Source organism: Salmo salar, chromosome 09 (genome assembly GCF_965601325.2).
Source record: "Salmo salar chromosome 09, fSalSal1, whole genome shotgun sequence".
NCBI lineage: Eukaryota > Metazoa > Chordata > Actinopteri > Salmoniformes > Salmonidae > Salmo > Salmo salar.
Genome location: NC_138299.1, coordinates 111,230,944 through 111,258,922, shown reverse-complemented (window position 1 = coordinate 111,258,922; position 27,979 = coordinate 111,230,944). Strand labels below are relative to the sequence as shown.

Genomic DNA, 27,979 nt, shown 5'->3' with positions numbered 1-27,979 from the left:
ATGATCCGAGTCCCTGACCACACCGTTACCGGACACCTGTCTGACATCACCGGACCGCTTGCCATCACCTCAGCCAATCCCAGTGGAGAACCCGACAGCACGCACCACGACATGGTCATCAGGTAACGGCCTATCATAACACTCACCTGTACCCACCTGTACCCACCGGTCCCGTGTGGCTCAGTTGGTAGAGCATGGTGTTTGCAACGCCAGGGCTGTGGGTTCGATTCCCACGGGGGACCAGTACGGAGAAAAAAAATTATGAAATGTATGCATTGTAAGTCACTCTGGATAAGAGTGTCTGCTAAATGACACACATGTAAAATGTACTCACCAGTACTCACTTCTGCCCTACTGTACTCACCTCTGCCCTACTGAACTCACATGTACTTGCCTGTAGTCACCTGTACTTAAGCCTGTTGGTGTGCTATGCTGCCTTCATCAGATAGTTTGAACAGCTAGGCTGCCTTCACCAGATAGTTTGAACAGCTAGGCTGCCTTCATGCTGATCGTGATGTCAGTATTGAAGTATTTTTCTTTCGTGGATTGCTGGTTGTATTGTAAACTGGTCTGATCTTTCCTGTCAGACTGGTTTTATATCAGTCAGCCTGCTGTGTAAATATCCAGTTCTACTAACGTATCTGTGTTAATCAGTCCTCTTCCTTGTGTCCTGCTGGCTGTAGGGTTATGATGATTAGATTCCAGTGGTGGTAGGTGCCGTTTAACATTAGTGAGGACGATTATTCTTCTAAGAGCTTGGCCTTAATTCTATTACAGCATATTGAATGACTGGAATTCATTATTCCATTCACCCAGTTCAATGTAACAGTGATAGGTTTAGGCTACTACATGATAGTCTAATTTTCCATCTACCCATCATGAGGTTGCTACAACCTAGCCTACGAATGAACCTTTACAACGTAGGTGCACAGGTCGTGTAATCAAGGTGACAGACAGTGACACATTCAATACCGCCATTCACACTCCTGCCAGCATCTAGCTGATCGAGGGTGGAATCACTCGTCCGAACAAAATCAAATCAAATCAAATGTTATTTCTCAAATGCGCCAACAGGTGTGGACCTTACAGTGAAATGCTTACTTACAAGCCCTTAACCAACAATGCAGTTTTAAGAACAAGGAGAAAAAAAAATAAGTAAAAAAACAAAAATAGAAGTAACAAATAATCCAAGAGTAGCAGTAAAATAACAATAGCGAGGCTATATACAGGGGGTACCGGTACAGAGTCAATGTGGAGGCTATATACAGGGGGTACCGGTACAGAGTCAATGTGGAGGCTATGTACAGGGGGTACCGGTACAGAGTCAATGTGGAGGCTATATACAGGGGGTACCAGTACAGAGTCAATGTGGAGGCTATATACAGGGGGTACCGGTACAGAGTCAATGTGGAGGCTATATCCAGGGTGTTACGGTACAATGTGGAGGCTATATACAGGGGGTGCCGGTACAGAGTCAGAGTGGAGTCTATATTCAGAGGGGTACCGGTACAGAGTCAGTGTGGAGTCTATATACAGGGGGTACCGGTACAGAGTCAGTGTGAAGGCTATATACAGGGGGTACCGGTACAGAGTCAATGTGGAGGCTATATACAGGGGGTACCGGTACAGAGTCAATGTGGAGGCTATATACAGGGGGTACCGGTACAGAGTCAATGTGGAGGCTATATACAGGGGGTACCGGTACAGAGTCAATGTGGAGGCTATATACAGGGTGTACAGGTACAGAGTCAATGTGGAGGCTATATACAGGGGGTACCGGTTCAGAGTCAATGTAGAGGCTATATACAGGGGGTACCGGTACAGAGTCAATGTGGAGGCTATATACAGGGGGTACCAGTACAGAGTCAATGTGGAGGCTATATTCCCGGGGATACCGGTACCAGTACAGAATGTGCGGGGGCACCGGTTTGTTGAGGTAATTGAGGTAATACGTACATGTTGGTAGAGTTAAAGTGAATATGCATAGATAAAAAACAGAGCGTACCAGCAGTCTAAAAGGGAGGGCAATGCAAATAGTCTGGGTAGCCATTTGATTAGCTGTTCAGGAGTCTCATGGTTTGGGGGTAGAAGCTGTAAAGAGGTCTTTTGGACATAGACTTGGTGCTCCGCTACCGCTTGCCGTGCGATAGCAGAGAGAACAGTCTATGACTAGGGTGGCTGGAGTCTTTTAAACTCTCGTTGCAAACATTCGTTTCTGTTGGAAAATTCATGTATGTTTATCCCCGTTTTGTTCTGTTTACTTCCTTTTATTAAGAAACGTTTTTACAGAATCAGCGGAATTAATACAGCCCTGATCAACACCACAGTTCACTTTCATAGCAGTCACGTTCAAACAGCAGGATCTCTTTGCTCGTTGTACAATTCCTTCTCGTATCTACTCGCTATTCTGTGACCAGGTGAGAAAACCTCTCCAAGTCAAACCTTCATACCATAACCGCTAACCGCTACACGCAGCCTAAATCGTTATCACCATATTAGCTAACGTCATAGTCAATCAACATAGCTACTAGAACTAACGCGTTAGAAAACCTACTACCATCTGTCACGTCCTGACCAGCAGATGGAGCTGGTGTAGTAGTTTGGGGGTCAGGACGTGGCAGTCTGGTGTGTGTCTTGTGACTCCTGATCAGGAACAGCTGGGAATCGTTGTTCCTGATTGGGAGTCACATATGTAGGAGTTGTTTGTCACTGGGGTTTGTGGGTAATTGTTTCTTGTTTAGTGTGTTTGCACCTGACAGGACTGTTGGCTGTCAGTTTCCTTGTTTTGTTTGTTATAGTGTTCTTTCTAATTAAATTGAAAGATGAATACTAACTCCGCTGCATTTTGGTCCATTCCTGAAGACAGCCCTTACAGAATCACCCACCAACTAAGGACCAAGCAGCAGAGGAACGAGGAGGAAGGATGGACATGGGCCGAATTAAGGAGGACTGTTTTCAGGGCGATGGAAGAGTTTAGAAAATTCGAGAGGCAGCCCCAATCATTTTTTGGGGGGGGACACAAGGGGAGTTTTGCGGGGCAAGAATGGAGCCCCAGGCCAGCTCCCCGCACTAGCATGGAGGTGCGTGTTCGCAATCTGGTACGCCCAGTACCAGCACCACGCACCAGGAGTCTAGTGTGTCAACCCAGCCTCGCCAGTCAACAGTCGTCATCAGAGCTGCCCGCCAGTCAACAGTCGTCGTCAGAGCTGCCCGCCAGTCAACAGTCGTCAGAGCTGCCCGCCAGTCAACAGTCGTCAGAGCTGCCCGCCAGTCAACAGTCGTCAGAGCTGCCCGCCAGTCAACAGTCGTCAGAGCTGCCCGCCAGTCAACAGTCGCCAGAGAGGTCAGACTGCGCTGAACTGCCGGAGTGGCCAGACTGCGTTGAACTGCCGGAGTGGCCAGACTGCGCTGAACTGCCGGAGTGGCCAGACTGCCCCGAGCTGCCGGAGTGGCCAGACTGCCCCGAGCTGCCGGAGTGGCCAGACTGCCCCGAGCTGCTGGAGTGGCCAGACTGCCCCGGCTGCCGGACTGCCCAGACTGCCCCGAGCTGCCGGACTGCCCAGACTGCCCCGAGCTGCCGGACTGCCCAGACTGCCCCGAGCTGCCGGACTGCCCAGACTGCCCCGAGCTGCCGGACTGCCCAGACTGCCCCGAGCTGCCGGACTGCCCAGACTGCCCCGAGCTGCCGGACTGCCCAGACTGCCCCGAGCTGCCAGACTGCCCAGACTGTCCCGAGCTGCCAGACTGCCCAGACTGTCCCGAGCTGCCAGACTGCCCAGACTGTCCCGAGCTGCCAGACTGCCCAGACTGCCCAGACTGCCCCGACGGTACCGAGCTGCAGACTGTCCCGACTGCCTGGAACGGCCAGAGCCTGAGCCGCCTCCAGGATAGGTGGGTTGGGGAGGGAGGGTGTAGCACAGTGCCGTCGTTGACGGCAGCCACCCTCCCTTCCCTCCCTTATTGTTTAGGGTTACTGTTTTAGGGTTTTGTTGGGGATTTTGTTTGTTGTTGGTTTTTTGTTGTTGTGGTTAGGTGCATTCCGGGGTCTGCACCTTGAGGGGGGGGGGGTACTGTCATGTCCTGACCAGCAGATGGAGCTGGTGTAGTAGTTTGGGGGTCAGGACGTGGCAGTCTGGTGTGTGTCTTGTGACTCCTGATCAGGAACAGCTGGGAATCGTTGTTCCTGATTGGGAGTCACATATGTAGGAGTTGTTTGTCACTGGGGTTTGTGGGTAATTGTTTCTTGTTTAGTGTGTTTGCACCTGACAGGACTGTTGGCTGTCAGTTTCCTTGTTTTGTTTGTTATAGTGTTCTTTCTAATTAAATTGAAAGATGAATACTAACTCCGCTGCATTTTGGTCCATTCCTGAAGACAGCCCTTACACCATCATGCAGTACACTGTACAGCAAGCAGTTTAGCAGTTACACCGGCGGGTCCCGATGGCAATACATTTATAAAACCAAAAGGTTACCTTCATTTGGAAGAGTTTCAGTGTCGGATAGACAGATAGGTTGGAGGACATCCTATGGAAATTGTCATAATTACCGTGTAAGTCTATGGAAGGGGGTGAGAACCATGAGCCTCCTAGGTTTTGTATTAAAGTCAATGTACCAAGAGGAGGACAGAAACTAGCTGTCCTCCGGCTACACCATGGTACTACCCTACAGAGTGCTGTTGAGGCTACTGTAGACCTTCACTGCAAAACAGAGTGTTTCAATCAATGATTTGGAGAACTGAATATATTTATATTAGTTTTATCTAGAAAGGATCACTTTTAAATGTTTCACTATTTTTATTTTTGTGAAATTCACTGAGGATTCCTCAACTATTAGATTATTATTATTATTATTATCAGTTTTTGAACCTTAACCTACCCTGAACATGACACTTTCCTTTCCTGTCAGACTGGTTTCCTTCCTGTAACCCATAAGACCAGTATCTGAACAGATCTATCCTGTTGTGTAAACATCCATTTATACTGATGTATCTGTGTTGATCTGTATCTGTCTGTGTTCTAGTCAGTTGGGACAGTCTAAACCTAACCTAAACCAAACCTGAACTTGAACCTACTCTGACACTGTCTGTCTCTATGTGTATCCTAGTTGGCTGGGCCAGTCTAAACCTAACCTGAACCTGAACCTACTCTGACACTGTCTGTCTCTATGTGTATCCTAGTCGGCTGGGCCATAAGATCCAGGGGGTTCTGTGTGACGGGGATTCCAACGAGGTTGTAGCCTCAACTGTGGTGAACTGCCTCAAGATAGATGAAGGTATGATGTTACAGAACAGAAGCACACTACAATAACTAATTACTAACAACTTAGGTTGTGTTGTCCTGTCTAGGGATGGAACACTCTGGAAACTTTCCCCAAATTCCCAGGCTTTCCAGAAATCCAGGTTGAAAGATTCCTGGATTTCAAAGAATCCTCTGACCAGGATTTCTGGAAAACCTGGGAAAGATACCGGGACATTACAACCCTAGTCCCACCCTATGATTCACTGTGTATCAATGATCACTCAGTCAATATTGTGTTTCCTCCTCCTCCTCCAGGTACGATTAGTATTGTGAGGGAAGGCTGCGTCCCGGCGGTGAAGGTCTGACAGATCTTTGAGAGGGTGAAGACCAGTATGTTGTGAGGAGGACCCCTCCCTCCATCCCTCCTCTATCCTCTCTTCCATCCAGCTCCCCTCTCCCCATTCTCTCCCTCCATCCTCTGTTGACCAATGATGACACTCAGATCAGATACTGGACCCACCCACCTCAGGCCACCATCCAATATGTCTCTCAAACATGTTGAGGAACAGTTGTTACATATTTATTCTGTATGTATGTTGTAGATGTAATCATATGTAAATATGTGCATTTTAGATTTGATTTTAGGAACATAAGTATGTTTTGTTTTGTTCTGTATGATTTGATTATGTAAAATGAAGTGGTAACAGAAATTATACTCTATGATGTAGTACTCTAAATTAGGGATTTATGAAGGATGATATAGTACTCTAAATGAGGGATTTATGAAGGATGATGTAGTACTCTAAATGAGGGATTTATGAAGGATGATGTAGTACTCTAAATGAGGGATTTATGAAGGATGATGTAGTACTCTAAATGAGGGATTTATGAAGGATGATGTAGTACTCCAAATTAGGGATTTATGAAGGATGATGTAGTACTCCAAATGAGGGATTTATGAAGGATGATGTAGTACTCTAAATGAGGGATTTATGAAGGAAGATGTAGTACTCTAAACGAGGGATTTATGAAGGATGATGTAGTACTCTAAATGTGGGATTTATGAAGGATGATGTAGTACTCTAAATGAGGGATTTATGAAGGATAATGTAGTACTCTAAATGAGGGATTTATGAAGGAGGATGTCATGATGTTGGCCTGTGGGTAAGGTTTATGACCCCCCCATAAATACCTTTATCCCTTCCCCTCTCTTTCTGACCCTACTGAAGGACTGCGGTCCTGAATGACTGCTTTCCTGTTAAATATAGAGAGTCTGGGAACATCAAACAAATGGTGAAAGGAACCATATTTTGGTAATAAAACCAGTTGGAAATATGCTTTGGAACTTAATGAGTATGGATGTCAGTTCGGTTGTCATCTGAGACATTATAACTGATGACAGGACGACATAAACTGTACCTGGGAAAGTATACACCCTCTAGTTATCAGAGTCACATGGAATTGTTATGCAATTGAAATGTTTGATATTGAAATTGTTTGTTAGGAGATTAAATGTCATTTTAGCTTCCAAATGAGAGAATTGGGTTTTCATAAGGAAAGTGCCCTGCTTGATCAGTGGCCCACCCCTGTGAAGAGACAGGGGTTATAAACGATGAAACACATCCTTCCCCCTCTCCACTATATAAGCCTTTGACGAAAAGATAAACACATGTTCCAGTACGTGAGGTCTGCAGCCTCTACGTTAGAAGGACACACGTCAAGTACAGAACTAAGCCAACCTCGGCGTGAGCTTTGGTGGCGAATGGTATGAACTTTGAGCTTATTCACTACAGAAGTGATACTTCCTAGCCGTTGAGTTAGCAGCGGCCGCTGTAGACGTGGGCTAGGAAAGGACGGACGACGGATCCAGTCTAACAACGAACAGACGAAGATACCACCATGTATCAAATGTACCACCAGAGACATTCTTCCGAGGACAGGAAGATCTGTTGGCCAACCCGGCCAGCATCTACGACCAATCTACCGAAGCGCAGCTCAGAGTAAATATTTATTGCATTTTCCTTTTCCAAATGGGCGGTAATTTAGAATGCATAAGATACTGTATTTACGATAGCATAGCTGCTGTTTCTTTGTTCCTAAGTCTTCCCGCTCTTTCATTCAAGCCCAACCCCCTTTCCTTTGTGTAACCAGCTTTCATACAGGTTCCGTCCACCAGGAACGTTTTCTGTATGACATCATTTGTATTCTGTGTATTTGTAATTCTGTGTGATTAGTTAGGTATTTAGTAAATAAATAATTAAACCCAATTTTGTATTGCTGATTCAACTTGTTAGCCAGGGTTCGTGAAGATAACCAATAATTTACAACTTTCATTATGAGACTGAAAATAAGATAAGGGTTAATATTGACTGCTATCGATGTAAAATATTACTAAGTATTTTAAGAGTTTATTCGGAAGATAACGGCTCTATAAACGTTCTTCCGTGGTGCCCCGACTTTCTAGTTAATTACATTTACATGATTAGCTTAATCAGGTAATATTAATTACAGAGAAAGAATTTTATAGGTTAGCATGAAATATCACTTAATCTGGCATAGCCAAAGACACGACAATGATGTAGTACTCTAAATTAGGGATTTATGAAGGATGATGTAGTACTCTAAATGAGGGATTTATGAAGATGATGTAGTACTCTAAATGAGGGATTTATGAAGGATGATGTATGTGAATGTACGATGCTGCTGGGTATAAATTAATAATAAATTATTGTGAAGTACTGTATAACTGGGAATTTATATATTGTTTAATATGGGAGCTTGACAAAGGCCAATTGCATACATGCAAAATTGAAAAGTATTTTTTGCTTTGGCAATTTACTGTAATAGATCCATGTATATAGTGAAGTTATACTTTCAGAATAAATCTCAAATTAAATATACTTATTTCTCCACTTTTGTTCTGCTCTGAAACCAATATTTCAGATCATCAAATCAAATGTTATTTTCCACATGTGCCAAATACAACAGGTGTAGACTTTACCGTGAAATGCTTATTTACGAGCCCTTAACCAACAGTGCAGTTACAAAGTAAGACAAATATTTGCTAAATTAAAAAGGAAATAGTAAGACAATGTAAACAATAATGAGGCTACAAAGAGTACCAGTACCTAGTCAGTATGCAGGGGTACCAGGTAGTAACATGGCTATATACAAGGAGTACCAGAACCCAGTCAATATGCAGGGGTACCAGGTAGTAACATGGCTATATACAAGGAGTACCAGTACCTAGTCAATCTGCAGGAGTACCAGGTAGTAACATATAATGTAGGTAGTTGAGGTAATATAATGTAGGTAGGGGTACCAGGTAGTTGTAGGTAATATAATGTAGGTAGGGGTACCAGGTAGTGGAGGTAATATAATGTAGGTAGGGGTACCAGGTAGTGTAGGTAATGTAATGTAGGTAGGGGTACCAGGTAGTGTAGGTAATGTAATGTAGGTAGGGGTACCAGGTAGTTGAGAAAATATAATGTAGATAGGCATACCAGGTAGTTGTAGGTAATATAATGTAGGTAGGGGTACCAGGTAGTGTAGGTAATGTAATGTAGGTAGGGGTACCAGGTAGTTGAAGTAATATAATGTAGGTAGGGGTACCAGGTAGTTGTAGGTAATATAACGTAGGTAGGGGTACCAGGTAGTTGTAGGTAATATAATGTAGGCAGGGGTACCAGGTAGTTGAGGTAATGTAATGTAGGTGGGGTTACCAGGTAGCTGAGGTAATATAATGTAGGTAGGGGTAACAGATAGTTGAGGTAATATAATGTAGGTAGGGGTACCAGGTACTTGTATGTAATATAATGTAGGTAGGGGTACCAGGTAGTGGAGGTAATATAATGTAGGTGGGGTACCAGGTAGTTAAAACCTGTTAGGGATAGGGGGGAGTATTTTCACGGCCGGATAAAAAACGTACTCGATTTAATCTGGTTACTACTCCTGCCCAGAAACTAGAATATGCATATGATTAGTAGATTTGGATAGAAACCACTCTAAAGTTTCTAAAACTGTTTCAATGGTGTCTGTGAGTATAACAGAACTCATATGGCTGGCCAAAACCTGAGAAGATTCCTTACAGGAAGTGCCCTGTCTGACCATTTCTTGGCCTTCTGTAGCCTCTCTATAAAAAATACAGCATCTCTGCTGTAACGTGACAATTTCTAAGGCTTCCATTGGCTCTAGGAAGGCGCCAGAAAGTGGAATGATAGCTCTCCAGTCTCTGGGCGAAAAACAGCAGGAGTTTTTGTGAGTGGTCCTTCTGAGGACAATGACACTGGCGCACTAGTCCATTTTTTTCTTTCACTGTTTGAATGGGTAGAACGTCTCCCGGTTGGAATATTATCGCTATTTTATGAGAAAAATCGCATAAAAATGTATTTTAAACAGCGTTTGACATGCTTCGAAGTACGGTAATGGAATATTTTGTAATTTTTTGTCACGAAATGCGCCGGTGCGTCACCCTTCGGATAGTTACCTGAACGCACGAACAAAATGGAGCTATTTGAATATAACTATGGATTATTTCGAACCAAAACAACATTTGTTGTTGAAGTAGAAGTCCTGGGAGTGCATTCTGATGAAGAACAGCAAAGGTAATCCAATTTTTCTTATAGTAAATCTGAGTTTGGTGAGTGCCAAACTTGGTGGGTGTCAAAATAGCTAGCCGTGATGGCCGGGCTATGTACTCAGAATATTGCAAAATGTGCTTTCACCGAAAAGCTATTTTAAAATCGGACACCGCGATTGCATAAAGGAGTTCTGTATCTATAATTCTTAAAATAATTGTTATGTTTTTTGTCAACGTTTATCGTGAGTAATTTAGTAAATTCACCGGAAGTTTTTGGTGGGTATGCTAGTTCTGAGCACCATATGCTAATGTAAAAAGCTGGTTTTTGATATAAATATGAACTTGATTGAACAAAACATGCATGTATTGTATAACATAATGTCCTAGGAGTGTCATCTGATGAAGATCATCAAAGGTTAGTGCTGCATTTAGCTGTGGTTTTGGTTTTTGTGACATATATGCTTGCTTGGAAAATGGCTGTGTGATTATTTTTGGGAGGGTACTCTCCTGACATAATCTAATGTTTTGTTTTCGCTGTAAAGCCTTTTTGAAATCGTATATTCTCTTCTCCTCTCCAGCCCTCTCTCCTTCTCTCCTCTCGTCCTATATTCTCTTCTCCTCTCCAGTCATCTCTTCTCCTTTCCTCTGCTCTCCTCTCCTATCCTCTCATCTCCTCTCCAGGCAATGACATGTGTTTTGACTTGCCATTCTTCAAGCAAAGGATCCAAAGGCCTTTTTGCGCTTATGGTTGACACCGATAAAAGACTGGCATATTCCTTCAAGGTCCAGTCTGTCCAGTTTCTCCTAGTGCACGTGCCACATGTCCACTTATTTCATCCTTGTTTGACTCATGGATGATGCAAGCTTAGACTTTTGTGTTGCAAAGTACAATAGAAACAGAGGACCCCCTTTAAGGAGGGGCTGTAATGGAGCCAAGTATAATATTTAAACCATTAATCCTGAAAGTAGGGTATCCTAGTAGAGTGTCCTATTTGATAGGGATTGATTAGGTATGACATTCACATTTGGCTGATTTGGGCGAGGTCCAAGCTCCCCCTTCCCTCTCCTGCACCTTCATCTTCGCCTGCCTGTCTTCTCTCTCTCTGTCTGTCATTGTCTCCAACTCTCTCTCCCTGCTTGATTGTATTATCTGAAATACACATGAAAAGCCATACTTAGAGGACTATCTCATCTTAACCTGTTAGGGCTAGGGGGCAGTATTGACACGGCTGGATAAAAAACATACCCGATTTAATCTGGTTACCACTCCTACCCAGTAACTAGAATATGCATATACTTATTACATATGGATAGAAAACACCCTAAAGTTTCTAAAACTGTTTGAATGGTGTCTGTGAGTATAACAGAACTCAAATGGCAGGTCAAAACCTGAGAGATTCCTTTACAGGAAGTGGCCTGTCTGACCATTTCTTGAACTTCTTTTCCATCTCTATCTTTTACTAAGGATCTCTGCTCTAACGTGACACTTCCTACGTCGTCCATAGGCGCTCAGAGCCCGGGAAAAACCTGAATGTCGTCATCCCAGCCCCAGGCTGAAACACATTATCGCCTTTCTCAAGTGGCCGATCAAGGGACTCTGGGCTTAGGCGCGTGACCCGACCGCCCCCGCCTTTGTGATTTTTTCCTCTGTTTGCCGAAAAGGAGATTCCCTGTCGGAATATTATCGCTTTTCTACGAGAAAAATGGCGTAAAAATTGATTTTAAACAGCGGTTGACATGCTTCGAAGTACGGTAATGGAATATTTAGAATTTTTTTGTCACGAATTGCGCCATGCGCACGACCCTTCTTTACCATTTCGGATAGTGTCTGGAACGCACGAACAAAACGCCGCTATTCGGATATAACGATGGATTATTTTGGACCAAACCAACATTTGTTATTGAAGTAGCAGTCCTGGGAGTGCATTCTGACGAAGACAACAAAAGGTAATCAAACTTTTATAATAGTAAATCTGATTATGGTGAGTGCTAAACTTGCCGGGTGTCTAAATAGCTAGCCCGTGATGCCTGGGCTATGTACTTAGAATATTGCAAAATGTGCTTTCACCAAAAAGCTATTTTAAAATCGGACATATCGAGTGCATAGAGGAGGTCTGTATCTATAATTCTTAAAATAATTGTTATGCTTTTTGTGAACGTTTATCGTGAGTAATTTAGTAAAATGTTAGCGAATGCCCCGGAAGTTTGCGGGGGGTATGCTAGTTCTGAACGTCACATGCTAATGTAAAAAGCTGGTTTTTGATATAAATATGAACTTGATTGAACAAAACATGCATGTATTGTATAACATAATGTCCTAGGGTTGTCATCTGATGAAGATCATCAAAGGTGAGTGCTGCATTTAGCTGTCTTCTGGGTTTTTGTGACATTATATGCTAGCTTGAAAAATGGGTGTCTGATTATTTCTGGCTTGGTACTCTGCTGACATAATCTAATGTTTTGCTTTCGTTGTAAAGCCTTTTTGAAATCGGACAGTGTGGTTAGATTAACGAGAGTCTTGTCTTTAAATAGCTGTAAAATAGTCATATGTTTGAGAAATTGAAGTAATAGGATTTTTAAGGTTTTGAAAATCGCGCCACAGGCTTCAAGTGGCTGTTACGTAGGTGGGACGAATTAGTCAATCAAATTTATATGAAATGTATTTATAATGCCCTTTTTACATCAGCCGTTGTCACAAAGTGCTAGACAGAAATCCAGCCTAAAACCCCAAACAGCAAGCAATGCAGGTATAGAAGCACGGTGGCTAGGAAAACTCCCTAGAATGGCAGGAACCTAGGAAGAAACCTAGAGAGGACCCAGGCTCTGAGGGGTGGCCTTCTGGCTGTGCCGGGTGGAGATTATAACAGTACATGGCCAAGATGTTCAAACGTTCATAGATGACCAGCAGGGTCAAATAATAATAATCACAGTGGTTGTAGAGGGTGCAACAGGTCAGCACCTCAGGAGTAAATGTCAGTTGGCTTTTAATAGCCGATCATTCAGAGTTAGAGACAGCAGGTGCGGTAGAGAGAGAGAGTCAAAAACAAACGGGTGAACAGGTTAGGGTTCCTTAGCCACAGGCAGAACAGTTGAAACTGGAGCAGCAGCACGACCAGGTGGACTGGGGACAGCAAGGAGTCATCAGGCCAGGTTGTCCTGAGGCATGGCCCTACGGCTCAGGTCCTCTGAGAGAAGAGAAAGAGACAAACAGAGAAAGAGACAGATCGAGAAAGAGCAAGAGAAAGAGAAAGAGAAGGAGAAAGAGAGAAAGAGAAGGAGAAAGAGAGAGAGAGAATTTGAGGGAGCTTACTTAAATTCACACAGGACACCGGATAAGACTGGAGAAATACTCCAGATATAACAGACTGACCCTAGCCCCCCGACACATAAACTATTGCAGAATAATTACTTGAGGCTGAGACAGGAGGGGTCGGGAGACACTGTGGACCCGTCCGACTATACTCCCGGACAGGGCCAACCAGGCAGGATATAACCCCACCCACTTTGCCAAAGCACAGCCCCTAACCATTAGAGGGATATCTTCAACCACCAACTTACTACCCTGAGACAAGGCCGAGTATAGGCCAGGAAGATCTCTAGTAAGCCAGTGACTCAGCCCCCGTAATAGGGTTAGAGGCAGAGAATCCCACTGGGGAGAGGGGAACCGGCCAGGCAGAGACAGCAAGGGTGGTTCATCGCTTCAGTGCCTTTCCATTCACCTTCACACCCCTGGGCCAGACTACACTCAATCATAGGACCCACTGAAGAGATTAGTCTTCAATAAAGACTTAAAGGTCAAAATCGAGTCTGCGTCTCTCACATGGATAGGCAGACCATTCCATAAAAATGGACCTCAATAGGAGAAAGCCCTGCCTCCAGCTGTTTGCTTAGAAAATCCAGGGACAGTAAGGAGGCCTGCGTCTTGTGACCGTAGCGTACATGTAGGTATGTACGGCAGGACCAAATTGGAAAGATAGGTAGGAGCAAGCCCATGTAATGCTTTGTAGGTTAGCAGTAAAACCTTGAAATCAGTCCTACCCTTAACAGGAAGCCAGTGTAGAGAGGCTAGCACTGGAGTAATATGAACAGTGTTTTTGTTCTAGTAAGGATTCTAGCAGCGGTTTTTAGCATCTTGACTAGAACCCCAAACAATAAGACTGTTGTTGTCACAGGCGTCGTATTGAACAGACCAAGGCGCAGCGTGTTGAGTGCTCATCTTTTATTGTTTTTTATGAAAAAGCACTTCACAAAGAAAACGAAAGCCAAACAGTTCTGTCAGGTATCCTAAACAGAAAACAACCACCCACAAAACCCAAAAGGAAACAGGCTGCCTAAGTATGGCTTCCAATCAGAGACAACGAAAAACACCTGCCTCTGATTGGAAACCATACCCGGCCACACATGGAAAATGAAACATAGAAACAGAAAACTAGAACAAATTCCCCTAGAAACAAACCAACCCCAAAACACACAAAACAACCCCCCTGCCATGCTCTGACCATTCTACTATGGCAAAATGACCCTTTCACTCGTCAGGACGTGACAGTACTCCCCCCAAAGGTGCAGACCCCGACTGCACCCTAAACAAAAAAACCACAAAATCAACCCCAAACCTAAAGGGAGGGAAGGGAGGGTGGCCACCATCTACGATGGTTCCTGTGCTACACCCCAAGCCCTTCCGCCAATCCTCCAGCTATGGAGGTGGCTCTGGCTCCGGGCATAGCTCCCGTTCTGCGCTGCCGACCACCGCTGGCGGCTCCGGGCTGCAGACCGTCGCTGAAGACTCTGGGCTGCAGACCGTCGCTGAAGACTCTGGGCTGCAGACCGTCGCTAGGTGTGCCGGGCTGAGAGGCGTAGCTGGAGGCACCGGGCTGAGGGGCGTCGCTGGAGGCCCCGGGCTGAGAGCCGTCGCTGGAGGCCCCGGGCTGAGAGGCGTATTGCTGGAGGCCCCGGGCTGAAGGGTGTCGCTGGAGGCCCCGGGCTGAGGAGTGTCGCTGGAGGCCCCGGGCTGAGGAGTGTTGCTGGAGGCCCCGGGCTGAGGGGCGTCGCTGGAGGCTCCGGACTGAGGGGCGTCGCTGGAGGCACCGGGCTGAGAGGCATCGCTGGAGGCCCCGGGTTGAGGGGCATCGCTAGAGGCTCCGGGCTGAGGGGCGTCGCTGGAGGCTCTGTGCTGAGGGGTGTCCCTGGAGGCTCCGGGCTGAGGGGCATCGCTGGAGGCTCCGGGCTGAGGGGCATCGCTGGAGGCTCCGGGCTGAGGGGCGTCACTGGAGGCTCCGGGCTGAGGAGCGTCACTGGAGGCCTCCTGCGTGGAGGTGGGACCGGTCTCCCCGGACTGGGGAGACTTACAGGAGACTGGGTGCGCATAGCAGGCATGGGGCACACTGGGCCGTGGAGGCGCACCGGAGGTCTGGGGCTCAGGGCTGGCACACCCTGTCCTGGCTGGATGGTCACTGTAGCCCGGCACGGGCGGAGCACTGGCACAGGGCGTACTGGGCTGTGCTGGGGAATGAAGGCTGCCGTGCGTAGAGCAGGCGCAGGATAAACTGGGCCAAGGAGACGCACTGGAGGCCAGATGCGTTGAGCCGGCGCACTTCTTCCTGGCTGCCGGCCAACTCTCGCATGGCAACGCAGCGGAGCCCGTACCGACCGCACCGGACTGTGTGTGCGGATGGGCGAGATAGTGCGCATCACCCCGTAATGCATTTCTTGCCCCTCTGCACACCCGCTCCTCAGTGCTCTTTCTGCCAGTACCATTTCCCGGAATCTCGTGTCGAACTCAACGCTTGACTCCTTTATTGGCTCCGGCTCCGGCTAGCTATTTTGACACCCACCAAGTGTGGTACTCACCAAACTCCGATTTACTATTAGAAAAGTTTGATTACCTTTGCTGTTCTTCGTCAGAATGCACTCCCAGGACTTCTACTTCAATAACAAATGTTGGTTTGGTTCCAAATAATCCATAGTTATATCCAAATAGCGGCGTTTTGTTCGTGCGTTCAAGACACTATCCGAAGGGTAAAGAAGGGTGACGCGCCCGACGCGTTTCGTTACAAAAAAATTCTAAATATTCCATTACCGTGCTTCGAAGCATGTCAACCGCTGTTTAAAATCAATTTTTATGCTATTTTTCTCGTAAAAAAGCGATAATATTCCGACCGTGAGTCGTTGTTTTCGTTCAAAGAGAGAGAAAGTAAACATGGTGTCGGCTCGTGCACGCGCCTCCAGTCTCATTGTCCTCAGATCAACCACTATCCAAATGCGCTAATGTTTTTCAGCCATGGCCTGCAAAGCCACCATTCATCGTTCTGGCGCCTTCTGAGAGACTATGGGAGCGTTAGAAAATGTCACGTTATGCCAGAGATCCCCTGTTTTGGTATAATTGTTTGATTTGGATAGAAAACACCCTAAAGTTTCTAAAACTGTTTGAATGGTGTTTTCTAACCAAATCAAACAATTATATGCATATTCTAGTTACTGGGCAGGAGTAGTAACCAGATTAAATCGGGTACGTTTTTTATCCAGCCGTGCAAATACTGCCCCCTATCCCCAACAGGTTAAAATGGTGTAAAATAGTCATATGTTTGAGAAATTGAAGTTATAGCATTTTTGAGGTATTTGTATTTCGCGCCACGCCATTCCACTGGCTGTTGACTAGGGTGGGACGCTCACCCATAGAAGTTAAGATTAGACTGTTGTGATGTCATTATTCATAACCAACTAACTACTGGTCAGTTGCAATGATGGTCCTGGAGCAACATTAATTATGATGTCGTAGGAACAACACCAACAAGGCGATATCAGCGCAAATATTGATGATCAAGACGCTTAAACTTTCAGCATATTATAGAGAAGGACACTCAACAAGCACTGCACTCACACAAATGCCTGATGATTGGCTGAGAGAAATTGATGATCAAATGATTGTGGGGGCTGTCTTGTTAGACTTCAGTGCAGCTTTTGACAGTATGGATCATAGTCTGCTGCTGGAAAAAAAAACATATGTGTTATGGCTTTACACCCCCTGCTATGTTGTGGATAAAGAGTTACCTGTCTAACAGAACACAGACGGTGTTCTTTAATGGAAGCCTCTCAAACATAATCCAGGTAGAATCAGGAATTCCCCAGGGTAGCTGTTTAGGCCCCTTGCTTTTCTCAATCTTTACTAACGACATGCTACTGGATTTGAGTAAAGCCAGTGTGTCTATGTATGAGGATGACTCAACACTATACACGTCAGCTACTACAGCCACTGAAATGACTGCAACACTTAATAAAGAGCTGCAGTTTGTTTCGGAATGGGTAATATGGAAAAGTTAGTCCTAAATATTTCCAAAACTAAAAGCATTGTATTTGGGATAAATCATTCACTAAACCCTAAACCTCAACTACATCTCGTAATGAATAATGTTTAAATTGAGCAAGTTGAGGTGACTAAACTGCTTGGAGTAACCCTGGATTGTAAACTGTCATGGTCAAAACATATTGATGCAACAGTAGCTAAGATGGGGAGAAGTCTGTCCATAATAAAGTGCAGCTCTGCCTTCTTAACAACACTATCAACAAGGCAGGTCCTACAGGCCCTGTTTTTGTCGCACCTGGAATACTGTTCAGTAGTTTGGCCAGGTGCCACAAAGAGGGACTTGGGAAAATTGCAGTTGTCTCAGAACAGGACAGCACGGCTGGCCCTTGAAAGTACACGGAGAGCTAACAATAATGATATGCGTGTCAATCTCTCATGGCTCAAAGCGGAGGAGGCACGCACACATGCATTTTGCATTGTAGATATGTGGTCGTGGAGTATAGGCCTGAGGGCACACCCCCAGTGTGCTGTGAAGTCTGTTGTGAATGTATTGTAATGTTTTTAAAATTGTATAACTGCCTTAATTATGCCTGACCCCAGGAAGAGTAATACAGAACTCATTGTGGCTTAATTCAGGAAATTCTAGTGTGAAACTACGTGGTGTGAGTCAAGACTGAGGCATCTCCAGATGAGATCCACCTGAAGGAAGACAGAGATCTGTCAAAAAGCATCGAGGTGACACACCAGAATAAACTAACCCCAGAAGAAAGAACCTGTTAATTAAACACTAACTAAACAATGTCTCTGGTGAGAGAGAACAGGTGTTGGGTGAACAACAGCTCCATTGTCTCATCTGTAGATTACTTCCTACCAGTGAAACATACTGTACTGTGCAGTCATCACTCTTTGCAGGTACCAAAATTCCTCACATCCAAATTAGCCTACTTATCAACATGTTTTAGGTTAATGAGAAAGATATAAACAAGATAAGATAAAAGCAGTAAGGAAACGGTTGTGAAGGTACCCAGGAGAGGGTTAGAGGTTGATCTGGGAAATGTCCAACCAGGGCTAACAGAAGACACCTTTATAGTGTTTTAGTCTATCTTTGAGAGGGGTCAAACAAGTTGTTCTACATGTCATTCCGTGAGGGCAGCTATGCATGGCGTAATGCACTTTGACATCAACGTTGTGATTTAGGACATTGTGATGTAATGCTGTGTGTTTCTCTTGGAGAGGGGTCAAGGAAGTTAGCCTACCTCTCATAACTTCATGACAGAACTCAATGTGGGGTGATTCAGGACATTCTGCTGTGAAGCTACCTGGTGTGAGTCAAAACTGAGGCATCTAATATTGACAGGTGACATTTAGTTTATTTTTGCTTCCTTCAGGTGAACCTCATCAGGAGGAGCCTGAGAACAACGTAGAGGAGGACATTGTTGTGTTGTCTGAATATTCACATTAGTGTTTTCTCTTCTCTTCTCTTCCTCATTCCTCTTTATCATCTGATTGTTTTTACTCAGAAGTTGCTCAAACACATTCTCATACACACCTCACTAGTGTTCACAATGGTGACATTGTCAACCATTTCACAATGACACTGTGAATCTTCCTAGAAGGACAAGCTCTACTTCCTCTGTCTGGAGCATCAAGAATGATGAAGAGTGACAGAGAGTGACAGAGAGTGACAGAGAGTGACACAGAGTGGTGCCGGTAAATGTGGCGCTCTCATTCCTCTATCTGGAGCATCAAGAATGCTCATAAAAAAAGGGTTATGTAGGTTTTACATGACAATACCATCCAATGAGCCTCTATCACCCCTCTCTCCCCCCTCTCTCACCCCTCTCTCACCCCTCTCTCGGCCCTCTCTCACCCCTCTCTCGCTCCTCTCTCGCCCCTCTCACTCCTCTCTCACCCCTCTCACCCCTGTCTCACCCCTCTCTCACCTCTCTCTCACTCCCCTCCCACTCCTCTCTCACCCCTCTTTCAGTCCTCTCTCAGTCCTCTCATTCCTCTCTCACCCCTCTCTTACCCCTCTATCACTCCTCTCACGCCTCTTTCAGTCCTCTCTCAGTCCTTTCACCCCTCTGTCACCCCTCTTTCACCCCTCTCTCAGTCCTCTCTCCCTCCTCTCAATCCTCTCTCACCCCTCTCTCACTCCTTTCACCCCTCTTTCACCCCTCTGTCACTCCCCTCTCACCCCTCTCTCACTCCTCTCGCTCGGAGGTAGTGAAGGAACATAAGGGCTGAGTAGAACAGTAAGTTGATTTAGCTGGAGAGACGATGGGCCAGACCCAAATCCCCATCATTGGCGTGAGGAAAAGACGGAAATACATGAGGTCGGGGGTCGGGGTGCCTTGTTAGAATTCTTCGTCAAGTTGTTAACCTGTTATGGCTAGGGGGCAGTATTTTCACTGCCGGATAAAAAACGTACCCGATTTAATCTGGTTACTACTCCTGCCCAGAAACTAGAATATGCATATTATTAGTAGATTTGGATAGAAAACACTCTAAAGTTTCTAAAACTGTTTGAATGGTGTCTGTGAGTATAACAGAACTCATATGGCAGGCCAAAACCTGAGAAGATTCCATACAGGAAGTGCCCTGTCTGACAATTTGTTGTCCTTCCGTTGCATCTCTATCGAAAATACAGCATCTGTGCTGTAACGTGACATTTTCTAAGGCTTCCATTGGCTCTCTAAAGCCGCCAGAAAGTGGAATGGGGTGTCTGCTGTCTCTGGGCAAAGAACAGCAGCAGAATTTGTAAGTGGTCAGCCTGGGGACAGTGAGACTGGAGATGTGCGGTCACGAGACTACTCCATTTTTTTCTTTCAGCCTTTGAATGAATACAACAGTTGGAATATTATCGCTATTTTACGAGAAAAATAGCATAAACATTTATTTTAAACAGCGTTTGACATGATTCTAAGTACGGTAATGGAATATTTTGATTTTTTTTGTCACGAAATGTGCTCGCGCGTCACCCTTCAGATAGTGACCTGAACGCACGAACAAAACGGAGCTATTTGAATATAACTAGGGATTATTTGGAACCAAAACAACATTTGTTGTTGAAGTAGTGTCACGTCCTGACCAGTATTAGGGATTATTTGTAATTGTAGTTTGGTCAGGACGTGGCAGAGGGTATTTGTTCTATGTGGTCCGGGGGTTATGTGTAGGTTAAAGGGGTGTTATATTTATGTGTTCCGGGGTTTGGGTGTATGTTCTGGTTTTTGGTTGTCTAGGGGTTTTCTGGTTTGTGTATTTCTTTGTCTGTGTGGCTCTCGATCAGGAACAGCTGTACTTCGTTGTTCCTGATTGAGAGTCATATATTAGGAGCTTGTTTTCACCTGGGGTTTTGTGGGTAGTTGATTTTTGCACTGCTAGTTGTCATAGCCTGCAAAACTGTCTCCTGTCGTGTTTTCTGCATTTCTTGTTTTTTTCGTGTTCAACGTATTTAATAAATATGATGTTGAGCACGCAACCCGCTGCGTATTTGTTCGACAGTGATTTCTCATTATCAGACGACGAAGAGTGTGACAAGTAGAAGTCCTGGGAGTGCATTCTGACGAAGAACAGCAAAGGTAATCCAATTTTTCTAATAGTAATTCTGAGTTTAGTGAGCCCCAAACATGGTGGGTGACAAAATAGCTAGCCGTGATGGCCGAGCTATGTAATCAGAATATTTCAAAATGCTTTCGCAGAAAAGCTATTTTAAAATCTGACACCGCGATTGCATAAAGGAGTTCTGTATCTATAATTCATAAAATAATTGTTATGTATTTTGTCAACGTTTATCATGAGTAATTTAGTAAATTCACCGGAAGTTTTCGATGGGTATGCTAGTTCTGAACATCACATGCTAATGTAAAAAGCTGGTTTTTGATATAAATATGATCGTTATTGAACAAAACATGCATGTATTGTATAACATAATGTCCTAGGAGTGTCATCTGATGAAGATCATCAAAGGTTAGTGCTGCATTTAGCTGTGGTTTGGGTTTATGTGACATATATGCTTGCTTTGAAAATGGCTGTATGATTATTTGTGTCTATGTACTCTCCTAACATAATCTAATGTTTTGCTTTCGCTGTAAAGCCTTTTTGAAATCGGACAATGTGGTTAGATTAACGAGAGTCTTATCTTTAAAATGGTGTAAAATAGTTCATTGTTTGAGAAAATTGAATTGTGGTATTTTAGTTGGTTTTGTATTTCTCGCCGTGCGATGCCATTGGCTGTTGGCTAGGGGTTCCGCAGACGGAACGGGGTTCCGCTAGCGGAACGTCTGTCCTCAACAGGTTAATTGACCAGTTGGTAGTCTACCAGAATAGGGTTATTATGAGTAATTAAAAGCAGGTAGAATACCAGAGTAGGGTTATTATGGGTAATAAACAGTAGGTAGTCTACCAGAGTAGGGTTATTATGGGTAATATACAGTAGGTAGTCTACCAGAGTAGGGTTATTATGGGTAATAAACAGTAGGTAGCCTACCAGAGTAGGGTTATTATGAGTAATAAACAGTAGGTAGGCTACTAGAGTAGGGTTATTATGAGTAATAAACAGCAGGTAGGCTACCAGAGTAGGGTTATTATGGGTAATAAACAGTAGGTAGGCTACCAGACTACGGTTATTATATTATCTGCCTATCCAGTCTACATTAAGGTTAGGGCTGGGGCTAAGGTAGGGTTAGTCTACGTTAGGGTTAGGGCTGGGGATAAGGTAGGGTAGTCCACATTAGGGTTAGGGCTGGAGCTAAGGTAGGGTTAGTCTACATTAGGGTTAGGGCTGGGGATAAGGTAGGGTTAGTCTACATTAGGGTTAGGGCTGGGGATAAGGTAGGGTTAGTCTACATTAGGGTTAGGGCTGGGGATAAGAGAAGATAATAGTCTCTCCCTCCTCCCCTCCCACCTCCTCCCCCTCCTCCCCACTCCTCTCACTTCCTCTCCTCCCCCCTCCTCCCCCTCCTCTCCCCTCTCCTCTCTTCTCCTCCCCTTCCTTTCCGCTTCCCTCTCCCAGGTCCAGATGTTTGCCCCCAACGTGGACCAAATGCATGTAGTGAACCACTGTGAGGGGAAACCCATTGCTGAGAAACGCAACGTCCTGGAGGAGAGTGCTCGTATCGCCCGCGGCGATGTGTCTGACCTTGCCAAGCTAGAGGTCACCGCCTTCGACGCCCTCGTTATCCCAGGTGAGCATTACTCCTTCATCTAGAACCAGCACATTGATTATATGATGCTGGAACTGACTAACACACTCCTGTCTTTATCTGTTATCAATATGACATTATATCACCACTCCTTTATTCTCTATCTCTGTTACTATGTCACCACTACTTTATACTCTATCTCTGTTACTATATCACCACTCCTTTATTCTCTATCTCTGTTACTACATCAACACTCCTTTATTCTCTATCTCTCTAATATATCACCACTCCTTTATTCTATATCTGTTACTATATGTCACGCCCTGACCATAGAGAGCCTGTTTTTTCTCTATGTTGGTTAGGTCGGGTTGTGACTAGGGTGGGTATCTAGGTTGTTCTGTTTCTATGTGGACCTGGTATGGTTCCCAATCAGAGGCAGCTGTTAATCGTTGTCTCTGATTGGGGATCATATTTAGGCAGCCATTTCCCCACTGTGTTTTGTGGGATCTTGTTTCTGTGTAGTTGCCTGTGAGCACTGCTTGAGCGTCACATATTGTTTATTCTTTATTGTTTTGTGCGTTTCACTTAATTAAATGAAATATGTGGAACCCAGATCATGCTGCACGTTGGTCCGAGTATGCATCCAGTTCGTACGACGAGCGTGACAGAAGATCCCACCACACCAGGACCAAGCAGCGTGCCCAGGAGGAGATGGCATCCTGGGCTAGGGAGGAGATCGAGGAGAAAATATCCTGGACTTGGGAGGAAATCTTGTCAGGACATGAAAGCCTTCTGTGGAAGCAGACGCAGGGAGAGAAGGGAGGACAGCGATGACGCCGGGGTTTGCGGCCACAAGGAAAGCCCAAAAGACAGCCCAGAATTGTTTTTTTTCAGGAAGTCGAAGGAGGAACTCGATGAAAGATTCCGGCGAGAGGTGGTGGCAATGAGAGTGCTGCAGCGTAGGCGTACTGAGGAGCGTGACACCAGTCCAGTGTCATCTGCACCGGTTTCATGCATCTGGCCTCCAGTGCGCCTCCCCAGTCCAGTACGTCCTGTGTCTCCTCCACGCACTCGCCCTGAGGTGTGTGTCACCGTTCCGGTACAATTTGTGCCAGTTCTACACACCAGGTCTCCAGTGCGCCTCCACAGCCCAGTACATTCTGTGCCAGCTCACCGCACTGGCCGTGCGGAGTGTGTCATCTGTCCGGGACAATTTATGCCGGCTCTACGCACAAGACCTCCAGTACACCTCCACAGTCCGGAACGTCCTGTGCCTGCTCCTCGCACTCGCCCTGAAGAGCGTGTCACCAGTCTGGTGCAACCTTTACCGGCCCCACGCATCAGGCCTCCAGTGTGCCTCCCCAGTCCGGTACGTCCTGTGCCTGCTCCTCGCACTCGCCCTGAAGTGCGTGTCACCAGTTCGGTGCAACCTGTGCCGGCCCCACGCATCAGGCCTCCAGTGCGCCTCCCCAGTTCGGCGACGGTCCCCAGTCCAGAGCCTCCGGCGACGGTCCCCAGTCCAGAGCTTCCGGCGACAGTTCGGTCCGCAGTCCAGAGCTTCCGGCGACGGTTCACAGTCCAGAGCTTCCGGCGACGGTTCACAGTCCGGAACCTCCTACGACGGCTCACAGTCCGGAACCTCCTACGACGGCCCACAGTCCGGAACCTCCTATGACGGTCCACAGGCCAGAGCCCTCCTCTGCGCCGGTGCCCAGTCCAGGCACGGCGTCTAGTCCAGCTCCAAGGCCAGAGCCTTTCTCTGCGCCGGTGCCTAGTCCAGGCACGGCGTCTAGTCCAGCTCCAAGGCCAGAGCCTTTCTCTGCGCCGGTGCCTAGTCCAGGCACGGCGTCCATTCCCGCTCCAAGGCCGGAGCCTTCCTCTGCGCCGATGCCCAGTCCAGGCATGGCGGCCAACTCAGCTCCATGGCCGGAGCCTTTCTCGGTTCCGGTGCCCAGTCCGGGTGCGGCGTACATTCCAGTCCGGAACCTCTGTTCCTATGTTGACCTGGTATGGTTCCCAGTCAGAGGCAGCTGTTTATCGTTGTCTCTGATTGGGGATCATATTTAGGCAGCCATTTCCCCACAGTGTTTTGTGGGATCTTGTTTCTGTGTACTTGCCTGTGAGCACTGCTTGAGCTTCACGTATCAATTATTCTTTATTGTTTTGTGCGTTTCACTTAAATGAAATATGTGGAACCCAGATCATGCTGCACGTTGGTCCGAGTATGCTTCCAGTTCGTATGACGAGCGTGACACTATATCACCACTCCTTTATTCTCTATCTCTGTTACAATGTCACCACTCCTTTAAACAGTTCAACCCCAAGTAGAGAAGCTGATTAAGTGGTTCCACGCTGCAGGTAATGTGCTGCATCTCCCCTGTCCTAGCTGCTAAGGCCCTGCCGGGGTGTGAGATCACCGTGGGACAGGACAAGGAGTGTGAGAGGTGGGTTACAATGTCACAGGTGTGTGTGAACAGGGCAACGTATTTGTGTGTGTGTGAGAGAGAGAGAGAGAGAGAGAGAGAGAGAGAGAGAGAGAGAGAGAGAGAGTGTGCTGATATGTCTCTGTTTTAACCTCTTGGCGTTCCCCTAGGATAGGGGGCGCTAAAGCGATTTTAGAAAAAAATTCGTGCCCATTTTAAACGGCCTCCTACTCAAACTCAGAAGCTAGGATATGCATATAATTAATACTAGTGGATAGAAAACACCCTAAAGTTTCTAAAACTGTTTGAACGGTGTCTGTGAGTATAACAGAACTCATATGGCAGTCAAAACCCCGAGACAGATGGAAACAGGAAGTGGAATTCTGAATTGCGAACTCAACTTCATCACGTTGCCTATTAATCACACCGTGAGCTGTGGTTCATTGAGCACTTCCTATTGCTTCCACTAGATGTCCCTAGTCTTCACAAATTGGTTTGAGCCTTCTACTGTTAAAATTGAATGAATGAGACGCTGTGGAACGTGGTCACACGGAGAGGGCAATCACCATTATGACGCCGGCGCCCCTGGTTACCCTCCCCTTTCGAAACGTTTTGAAACACAATGCAATCGTCCCCCTCGAATCTTATTGGCTCTCTTGTTGAAAAACGCCCTGAAGATTTATGTTATACAACGTTTGACATGTTTGAACGAACCTAAATGGGGAAAAAAATGCATTTTCTCGAAATGGCTGTCCCGTGGCCGACGAAGCATTTGGATCAGCCTTCAGACGCGCTAACAAGAACAAGCTCTTGGAACATAAAGGAGTCATTTTTTCGAACGAAAATACATTTGTTGTGGACCTGGAATCCCTGGAAGTGCTTTCTGATGAAGACAACCAAAGGTAAGGGATTATTGACAATAGTATACAAGAGTAGATGTGATATGCGATTGTTCCAAGATGGCTAGCCTATTGCTATTACTAGCCTATTGTTCTGAGTATCGCATCCCCTTTTATCGCAAAGTGTGATTACCCAGTAAAGTTATTTTTAAATCTGGCATTACAGGTGCTTTCAAGAGATATTCATCTATAAATCTTAGAATGACAATATTACATTTTAACCTCTCTGGGCTAGGCGGGACGAAATCGTCCCACCTACGCAACAGCCAGTGTAATCCCGTGGCGCGATTTTCAAATACCTTAGAAATGCTATTACTTCAATTTCTCAAACATATGACTATTTTACACCATTTTAAAGACAAGACTCTCGTTAATCTAACCACACTGTCCGATTTCAAAAAGGCTTTACAACGAAAGCAAAACATTAGATTATGTCAGCAGAGTACCCAGCCAGAAATAATCAGACACCCATTTTTCAAGCTAGCATATAATGTCACAAAAACCCAGAAGACAGCTAAATGCAGCGCTAACCTTTGATCTTCATCAGATGACACACCTAGGACATTATGTTATACAATACATGCATGTTTTGTTCAATCAAGTTCATATTTATATCAAAAACCAGCTTTTTACATTAGCATGTGACGTTCAGAACTAGCATACCCATCGAAAACCTCCGGTGAATTTACTAAATTACTCACGATAAACGTTCACAAAAAACATAACAATTATTTTAAAATTATAGATACAGAACTCCTTTGTGCAATCGAGGTGTCCGATTTTAAAATAGCTTTTCGGTGAAAGCACATTTTGCAATATTCTGAGTACATAGCCCAGCCATCACGGCTAGCTATTTAGACACCCACCAAGTTTAGCCCTGACCAAACTCCGATTTACTATTACAAAAGTTTGATTACCTTTGATGTTCTTCGTCAGAATGCACTCCCAGGACTGCTACTTCAATAACAAATGTTGGTTTGGTCCAAAATAATCCATCGTTATATCCAAATAGCGGCGTTTTGTTCGTGCGTTCAAGACACTATCCGAAGTGTAAATAAGGGTCACGAGCATGGCACAATTCGTGACAAAAAAATTCTAAATATTCCATTACCGTACTTCGAAGCATGTCAACCGCTGTTTAAAATCCATTTTTATGCCATTTTTCTCGTAAAAAAGTTATAATATTCTGACCGTCAATCTGCGTTTAGGTAAACAGAGGAAAGAAAACAAAGCATTCGGTCGACGCGGGCACGAGCCTGAGTCTCACAGTACTGTAACCAGCCACTACCCAAACGCGCTCCTTTTTTTCAGCCAGAGCCTGCAAAGCCACGATTCAGCTTTTTGCCGCCTTCTGAGAGCCCATGGGAGCCGTAGGAAGTGTCACGTAACAGCAGAGATCCTCTGTAATGGATAGAGATAATCAAGAAGGGCAAGAAATTGTCAGACAGGCCACTTCCTGCGTGGAATCTTCTCAGGTTTTGGCCTGCCATATGAGTTCTGTTATACTCACAGACACCATTCAATCAGTTTTAGAAACTTTAGGGTGTTTTCTATCCAAAGCCAATAATTATATGCATATTCTAGTTACTGGGCAGGAGTAGTAACCAGATTAAATCGGGTACGTTTTTTATCCAGCCGTGTCAATACTGCCCCCTAGCCCTAACAGGTTAAAAATGTTTTCGAATAGTAAATTGTAGCTCTGTTTCATCGGATGCATTTGAGGGAAAATAGTTAGTCAACGTTACGCACCGATGTAAAATGCTGTTTTTATATATAAATATGAACTTTATCGAACAAAAGAATGCATGTATTGTGTAACATGATGTCCTAGGTGTGTCATCTGATGAAGATTGTCAAAGGTTAGTGCTGCATTTAGCTGTTTTTTGGTTATTTGTGATGCATGTGGTTGGTCGGAAAATGGCTATGTGGCTACTTTTACGATATACTCCTCTAACATAATCTAATGTTTTGTTTTGCTGTAAAGCCTTTTTGAAATCGGACAACGTGGTTCGATTCAGGAGAGGTGTATCTATAAAACGATATAATTTGAATTATTATTATAATTTTTTTAATTATTAAATTGTGTTATGCTAATGGCGATATGATTTTTCGCAGGGGTTAACAGAACAAAGCAGTATGTTTTTAACCCAGCTGCTTTTCTTCTCCCTCCTGTCACTAGATGGCCCTATGCCAAGACGGCAACTTCCATGAAGGAGCTGGGCTGTAAACACGTGAATAAGAAAGTGGGGGAGGTCCACATCGATGTGAAGAACAAGCTGGTCACATCTGCCTTCATGTGTAACGCTCCAATACATGAGGTGTTTGACCGGGTGGGCGTCATGGTTACAGAACTGCTCAAACTGGCCTAGGTCACGTCTGAGATTCAGAATGCTGATT

The 27,979-nt window shown here is 45.2% G+C and overlaps 1 pseudogene; it reads left to right on the top strand.

The window, feature by feature from the left end:
* Positions 1–27,966, top strand: LOC106612331 (glutamine amidotransferase-like class 1 domain-containing protein 3, mitochondrial; annotated as a pseudogene).
* The last annotated feature ends 13 nt before the right edge of the window (positions 27,967–27,979 follow it).